The sequence below is a fragment of the Pseudomyrmex gracilis genome, unplaced genomic scaffold (genome assembly GCF_002006095.1).
Source record: "Pseudomyrmex gracilis isolate BER0280 unplaced genomic scaffold, ASM200609v1 scaffold_109, whole genome shotgun sequence".
NCBI lineage: Eukaryota > Metazoa > Arthropoda > Insecta > Hymenoptera > Formicidae > Pseudomyrmex > Pseudomyrmex gracilis.
Window position 1 is genome coordinate 494381 of NW_018020693.1, and position 9392 is coordinate 503772.

The window sequence follows — 9392 nt, forward strand, 5'->3', positions numbered from 1 at the left end:
AACTTTTCTTACTATCTGTCATTTACAATTTCAAGATGGCGATAAAATGTTGCAAGTTATTCTGTTTAGCGAACCTCCTCTTACACGGAACATTTTTCATAGCCACTTTTACTTTGTGTAGTTAAGTCTCCTTATTCTTACTTCGTGGGTTTAATGGACCTCGGATTCGGATTCAGCGACCCCAAAAACATATAATAAACATGGTCTGATTCCCAGGCCAAAGAAAATTTTTTTTTTTGTGTGGCTGTGTTATTTGTCTATCTGTTTAACAATGCGCGCGTAACAAGATTTAAAATCAAATTAATCGAACGAGATCAAGATTATACGCGTGATCTTTATACAGGGTGTCTGATAACAAACTATAAAGCCGATGTGTAAGTAGATTGGGTCATTTTGAACAGAAAAGTTATTTACCATTTTGCAAAATTCGCAATATTTATTGAGATATGAAGTAATAAATGTGAGCCAATAAAGGCGCGGGGAGCGATGATCAGACTTTATAGGCAAGAAATAATTTCAATAAGGTTATATACTATATAATTATATATATATATATTATATAACTTAATTAAAATTATTTCTTTACTGAGTTATATAATATATATCTCAGTAAAAGTAAAGAAAAGATTTTATGTCTCATTTACTGATTTTTTTATAAGAAAATCGAGCTAACACGTGCGTCGCTTGGAGTCAGTTGATGCAAAATTGATAGCGACGGAAAACGAACGAAACAAATTCATAAATTCGCTGAATATGAATAAAAATATAAAATTATTTCTTTACTAAATAAACTATTTTCAATAGTATCAATTTTTCAAAGTATCAATTTTTTGATACTTTGTAAGTGTATTTTTTTTAGAACTTACTCTGTTCTCGTACTCTTCTCTGGACCGTCGCCTCGAACTTTTTCAAACACTAACACTTAACTCACTGATAACTCACTTAACTCGCGTTGTTGCACGTGTCTGTTCACAGATTTAGCCACCATCAAGCGATGGAGGAAATGCGTACACTCTAGTAGCGAATTCTAAACTGGTTGTATTCGTTTCTTACTCATTTCCCCGAACCAATGGTTTTCCGACTGGATAGCCCCTACAAAGATACCATTCTTTTCTAAGCTCCACCCTAGAGATGGAGCGCACACAATACAAGAAACGTTTGTGTGAGAATCTTTGAAAGTTAACTCGAAAAAAAATCTATTTTACAGATTCTGTAGCAGAAATTACTAGAAATTTTTCTTGTTGTTCGCAACGATGCTGGTTGAGAAAGAAAACAAAAAGAAGTAAAAATTTTCTGTAATTCTTAGCTAAAAATAACACAATAAATTTGCGAGAAGAAATGCAATTAAAGATACAAAATGTGTAACGCATCATTTTTCTAAATGTAATTGTTTTTTTTGTAATATTTACTTTGGTTTAGTTACGTTTCTACTGCAATTTGTTTAGATTCCTATTAATGTCCAAACTGTTGATTAATTATACCGAGGTTTTTACAAAGCTGGTAAAGAGAACATAATTAAGAACATCTGAAAATAATTTAAAACAATACAACGGTATAACTCTAAAACAACTTAGAAGAAAGATCAATAAACACTTTTAATTTCTACCATATTTGAAAAGATGAAAAGAAGTTTTTTCCGACTTTACGTACAGCAGGTCAGAGGCAAAATTCATGTTTATATTAATTTAGTTACAAAATATATCAAGTACGCAATATATATAGCTGAGCAGCGATGTACCCACTTTTCTAAACAAAACTGTTGGCTTTGTAAGAATAATTTTTCCGTATCGAAATATATTTTCGATTATTATATATGATACCGACACGACTATCTGGCGAATTATTAAATGTTTATTATGAAAGTTCGCTCACGACCGACAAACACTTGACTGAAAAAGCAAGGACGACTTCGACAACGACCAGCGACTAACGACTTTTCGGCACAACAGACAACACAAGCTAGGTTTGAATAATTGTACGACTCGGTTGTGTGCGATAATTTAATCACCTTTCTTTATTCGTACTTAATCAACGACAATACAAAACCGTTTGATGTCTATCGTTTCCCGACTTTGCGACTCCGACTTNATTCCCGATCTAGTATCAGTGCTNTNGTTCTCGACGTGTTGCTAGCTCGCGATTTCGACTAAGAGNGCCAGGATCGTTTCGTCCCCTTTCGGAGCAGGCTCCGTTTTCCCGGTATTCTCTCGTGTCTCCTGCGTGATCGAACACGTGCGATATTTGTGACGCACCGCGTGATATTCGCCGGCACACGGAACGTGGTGCCGCGCAGCGGATGTCTTACAGTTCGGCCATCCTGTGTATAAACTTCGTCCCGAAGTTTCGTATACATAACAAGGGATTTCTCTCCCTTTTTTTTTTCCAGAGAACGGTATGTCTCTGCTTACAACAAATTTTATTTACATAAGGTAAGTATTACAACTATTGCCGACATTACGAAGCAAATCGGCCGCTCGGTAAGTATGTCTTATTTCTATATGTACGTTTATTATATATATATATATATTTTTTTTTTTTCCAAACCCATCACCACTTAATATATAATAGTATTAAATTCTAACTTATTCTTAAGAACTAATATAATAATACATTTTTTTTCAGGAAACATTAATTTCTATCCCTGCCTCTCTTTTTAGCGAATTGAACGACTGCTTACATATGTTGTCAACAATAAACGGCACGTTTTTTTTAAGTAAATTATATAGTGGTTTCGCTTTTTCCGAAAAGTTTCGTATGAATTTTCTAAAGTAACTCGCCAAACCCAAAAATCTTTGTATTTCATTTATATTTTCGGGTTGTTTGTAATGTTCTATTGCGTCTGTATGCCGTGCGCTTAAAGTAATACCCAAGGAAGAAATAACATATCCCAAAAATTCAATCTGTTTCCTCAGAAACTGGCATTATCGTAATTTAATTGAAAATTATGTGCTTTTAGTAATGTGAGAACCTATTTTAATGTTTCTAAATTTTCTTCGACGTTAACTGACGGTATAAGTACATCATCGATGTAGACAACAATTTTATCTTCGCGTATCAACGGCTGAAGAATTTGAATCAATCTTTTTTGGAATTCNGCCGGGGCTTCAGAGAACCCGAATGGTAAACAGCGGTACTCAAATTGTCCGTCGGGAGTTGCGAACGCAAAATATTTAGTTGTCTTTGTGTACTCTAATCTGATGAAAGCTGTCTTTCATATCTAATAAAGAAAATACTGATTTATTTGCCAGACGAGACAAACAGTCTTTGATGTTGGGAAATGGATATTTCTGTTTTTGAACGCGGTCATTTAGAGGTCTCAAATCTATACACAATCTTAATTTTCCGTTTTTCTTCCTTACAGGCACTACCCGCGCGCAATATGGAGAAACGCTCGGTTGAATAACACCCCGTTTCAACAAATCGTCGGTGATTTCTCGGAGCTCTAACCGTTCAGCATGTGCGAATCGTCGGGGCGCATAGGCGTAAACGCTATCGTCTTTAAGACGAACCGACACCGTGTAATCATCATCGGCAGGTAAAATTTCACTATTTTCTATGTCTAGTATAACATTAATCAATCGTTTTTTNACCGACCAGTCGTAATCAACATCGCAATTTTGCAATTTTTGTTTCAGNTCGAGCAAAGGATTTTCTTCAATTTCAAAAAGCAACTGAGAAAAAGGATTTGCGTTACATATCTCATTGTTAGACTCTGTATCTTTAAGTTTGTATATTACCGTTATTTTTTCTTTTTGAATAAATTCCCTACCCAAAATTACGTCCGATGCGAATGCTTGATCTNTAATTACGTATAAATTTACTTCGAACTTTTTATTTTTGACTGATTGCAATGTTAATTCGACAGTTGCGACTCCTACTATATCTAACGGCAAATTTATTAAATTCACAAAATTTCTAGAGGTCGCAGACAGTTTATCTATATATGGTTTAATGTGCGATATATATATACAATACTTTACGAAGGAGACGGGGCTCCCTGTGTCCAACATGGCTGTTAAGTCGCAGCTCCTTCCCGCCATATGGTTGATTTTGCAAGTCGTCTCGTTCAATTCTAAATTTGTTCCGTCGGACTCTGACACGAAGGCTACTGTTTCCGGACCTGAGTTTTCTTCCATGATCGCTGCTGGAGTGGACGATCCTTGCTGATACTGCCCCGAAGGTTTCTTGGTCCGCTCCTTCAACACTGGGCAATCGAATTGCCGGTGACCCTTTTTTTTACAAAAAAAACACGTCAGTTCCGCGCGACAATCTTTGTGCCCGTGACCCGCACCGCCACAGTTTCTACACGATTTATTTTCCACTTTATTTGCTGGCACTAATGTAGTACACTTTTTACCACTGTCGGCACAGCTCGCCGCGATACCCCGCATATCGTCTAGTAAATCTTCTACCGTTTTACTCTTCATTGAGTGCGCGGTGGCTCTCAACGAACTAGAAGAAATTCCGCCTATTACCAAGTTGACTGCATCCTTGACTGGCACATCCAGCGCGTGTATCAAATCCATTTTCGCCATCACGTATTGGTCAAAAGTTTCCTTGTTCACATTCCATTTTCTTGCTTCAACCTTTTCCATCGTTAAATAAAAGGGTACATGTCTTTCAAACACTTTACACAACTTTTCTTTCATGTTCACCCACGTCTCAACATCCTGACCTTCTTGACGGTCATACCACTGTTTCGCCAGCTTTACTAATTTACTGGACGCTGCCAGCTGGACTACACCGTCGGAGACGCCGTGGATCTGCGCCATCCTATCCACTCGACGAATCCAGACTTTGACATTCTCATTTTCAGTTCCTCCAAACTCCGGAATTTGTGTCGCGAGCCACTTCGTGGACGATGCATTGACGAAACCGTCGCTCAAACGTTCAGAACTAATCGTCGCCGGAGATGGTTGATTGTCTGTACGAGTTCTTGACTCACCTTCCTCTCGANGGGTTTCTTGTACCGGACGATTTATCTCCGGATCACCGCCCGTCGGACGCACTATTTCTCTATTCGATATTTGGCGTACTAACTCACTCACGAGTTGCTGTTGTTGCGCCATCCATTGTTGCTGCATCTGCATCATAGTATCGCGAAAAACCTCTGCAGTTAGCGGCTCTGACTGTGCCGTGGCACCGGCGGAATGTGAAGATTCTGTCTCCACTTCACCCGACTGAAGCAGCTCTGCAGGACCGTGGCGCTCTAAGTGCGACATAATATTATCAATTAATTCGGCTCGATCACCCGTGGACGGCAGCCTATATCGCTTCGCTTCTTTGCGCAATTGGTCCAGCGTTGCTTCTTCTAAAGCCGCCCGGTNCATCCTCACTTGCTTTCTGGTTCTTTGCGCGTGCATATATCTAACTGCACCAACACGAACCACCGACTAACTTTTCACACTCGACTTGTCGCCGCAAGTTGCGATCCCACTTCTGATGTTGTAAGAATAATTTTTCCGTATCGAAATATATTTTCGATTATTATATATGATACCGACACGACTATCTGGCGAATTATTAAATGTTTATTATGANAAAGGATTTTCTTCAATTTCAAAAAGCAACTGAGAAAAAGGATTTGCGTTACATATCTCATTGTTAGACTCTGTATCTTTAAGTTTGTATATTACCGTTATTTTTTCTTTTTGAATAAATTCCCTACCCAAAATTACGTCCGATGCGAATGCTTGATCTTTAATTACGTATAAATTTACTTCGAACTTTTTATTTTTGACTGATTGCAATGTTAATTCGACAGTTGCGACTCCTACTATATCTAACGGCAAATTTATTAAATTCACAAAATTTCTAGAGGTCGCAGACAGTTTATCTATATATGGTTTAATGTGCGATATATATATACAATACTTTACGAAGGAGACGGGGCTCCCTGTGTCCAACATGGCTGTTAAGTCGCAGCTCCTTCCCGCCATATGGTTGATTTTGCAAGTCGTCTCGTTCAATTCTAAATTTGTTCCGTCGGACTCTGACACGAAGGCTACTGTTTCCGGACCTGAGTTTTCTTCCATGATCGCTGCTGGAGTGGACGATCCTTGCTGATACTGCCCCGAAGGTTTCTTGGTCCGCTCCTTCAACACTGGGCAATCGAATTGCCGGTGACCCTTTTTTTTACAAAAAAAACACGTCAGTTCCGCGCGACAATCTTTGTGCCCGTGACCCGCACCGCCACAGTTTCTACACGATTTATTTTCCACTTTATTTGCTGGCACTAATGTAGTACACTTTTTACCACTGTCGGCACAGCTCGCCGCGATACCCCGCATATCGTCTAGTAAATCTTCTACCGTTTTACTCTTCATTGAGTGCGCGGTGGCTCTCAACGAACTAGAAGAAATTCCGCCTATTACCAAGTTGACTGCATCCTTGACTGGCACATCCAGCGCGTGTATCAAATCCATTTTCGCCATCACGTATTGGTCAAAAGTTTCCTTGTTCACATTCCATTTTCTTGCTTCAACCTTTTCCATCGTTAAATAAAAGGGTACATGTCTTTCAAACACTTTACACAACTTTTCTTTCATGTTCACCCACGTCTCAACATCCTGACCTTCTTGACGGTCATACCACTGTTTCGCCAGCTTTACTAATTTACTGGACGCTGCCAGCTGGACTACACCGTCGGAGACGCCGTGGATCTGCGCCATCCTATCCACTCGACGAATCCAGACTTTGACATTCTCATTTTCAGTTCCTCCAAACTCCGGAATTTGTGTCGCGAGCCACTTCGTGGACGATGCATTGACGAAACCGTCGCTCAAACGTTCAGAACTAATCGTCGCCGGAGATGGTTGATTGTCTGTACGAGTTCTTGACTCACCTTCCTCTCGANGGGTTTCTTGTACCGGACGATTTATCTCCGGATCACCGCCCGTCGGACGCACTATTTCTCTATTCGACATTTGGCGTACTAGCTCACTNACGAGTTGCTGTTGTTGCGCCATCCATTGTTGCTGCATCTGCATCATAGTATCGCGAAAAACCTCTGCAGTTAGCGGCTCTGACTGTGCCGTGGCACCGGCGGAATGTGAAGATTCTGTCTCCACTTCACCCGACTGAAGCAGCTCTGCAGGACCGTGGCGCTCTAAGTGCGACATAATATTATCAATTAATTCGGCTCGATCACCCGTGGACGGCAGCCTATATCGCTTCGCTTCTTTGCGCAATTGGTCCAGCGTTGCTTCTTCTAAAGCCGCCCGGTNCATCCTCACTTGCTTTCTGGTTCTTTGCGCGTGCATATATCTAACTGCACCAACACGAACCACCGACTAACTTTTCACACTCGACTTGTCGCCGCAAGTTGCGATCCCACTTCTGATGTTGTAAGAATAATTTTTCCGTATCGAAATATATTTTCGATTATTATATATGATACCGACACGACTATCTGGCGAATTATTAAATGTTTATTATGAAAGTTCGCTCACGACCGACAAACACTTGACTGAAAAAGCCAAGGACGACTTCGACAACGACCAGCGACTAACGACTTTTCGGCACAACAGACAACACTAGGTTTGAATAATTGTACGACTCGGTTGTGTGCGATAATTTAATCTCCTTTCTTTATTCGTACTTAATCAACGACAATACAAAACCGTTTCTCTACAGTTTCACCGACTTTCACCGACTTTGCGACTCCGACTTGATTCCCGATCTAGTATCAGTGCTATCGTTCTCGACGTGTTGCTAGCTCGCGATTTCGACTGAGAGTGCCGGGATCGTTTCGTCCCCTTTCGGAGCAGGCTCCGTTCCCGGTATTCTCTCGTGTCTCCTGCGTGATCGAACACGTGCGATATTTGTGACACACTTGAGCAAACACAGGTGTATATCTATAGATATACACCTGAGCAAACACAGGTGTATATCTATAGATATACACCTGAGTCAACACACGTCCTAACACCTGCAAGCAATTAATGATACGGAAGGGGAAGGTATTTTTTAAACAAATATTCTTTCACATATATACACATATATATATGTGTGTACAGTTTACGCATTATACTTTGAGAAGAAAACACTTTGTTTAATGAAAATCTAGGAAGTAAGCGCGACGCGCGGATAGAGAATAAACTAATCAATTTGTAGCCACTGGTATCTGTTGTTTCCGTCGTTCAATTAACGAATCTTTCTTCTAATCTCGTAGATCCACCTGATCCGTCGGGGAAGACCCGACGGATGGTCTTTTTGCTCTCCGATAAAAGAGAAGCAAAAAGAATAACATGCAATTACCCAGATATCGTCGATCGTACCGAGCGCGAGTCGAAAGTGCCGAATTGCCGTGCGTGAATCGATCGAGAGACGACGATATTATGTTTCATAACAATTGCACCAATACTGGTGTTTCTCTCATCCTCTTTGTATTCTTCTCAAGTATATAACACAAATCTCTCAAGATAAAAACTTTTTTAATTATTTTTTAATTAACTCACGTAGTAAAATGTATATAAACCTTTATTTACACATTGCACGTTTGTTTCTTTCATTTTATTAAAGAGAATTCTTCGGAAACTTAATTTTTTTTTATCATCCATCATTTTATATTATATAACATTTGTCGCGAAACAACATTGCAAAGAAACAATAAAAAATCAAAGTGCACAGTTTTGTTCCCACGTTAGAAAATCTTTCAGAAAAAATGTGTCACAGTAAAAATTACCGGTGTATCGCTGGGTTTGGTTCCCACCTACAGCAACTTCTGCGCTCGTTAAAAATGCGCGTTCGCAAATTTCTACAAATCTTGAATCAGTTCTTGCCCATCATTTGTTGGCTGTAAGGCTCGAAAAAATGATAAATTATTGAGATTTTCCTCGTTTTTGTCCATCAATCTTGTGGATGAAATACTATCTTTTAAATAACAGGTATCACAAGGTTAAACTCTGCGGGGGACGCAAACTCATATCTTCGGTCGTATTCAGGAGTCACGTACAGAACATTTTCTATTGAACTACTATTGCTATTGTTAGGACGAAGAAACAGATTTATGATATTATAAAAACACCTGCTTCTACGAAAAATGTAAAGTCTATTATGTACAGATATGTATTACTAAGGCTGCGTTCGGGGAGCACGCTATCAGCGCTATTGCGTCATTCTATCTTTGTTTTACATCTAATGCCCTGATAGGAAACCATTTACAAAATTATATGACGAAATCTTGCACTAAAATTGTAATTTGCAATTATACAGACATATTTTAGGAAATAGATGCAAAAACACAGAGGCGTATTTAACGTCGGTGCAACCGGTGCGATGCACCGACGGGCCCCGGGATCTGCGGGCCCTCGGTGCATGATAAACATTTATAAATTTATAATATTCATAACATTACCTATCGGAGTTGCGAGTGCCGAAAGATCATTTAG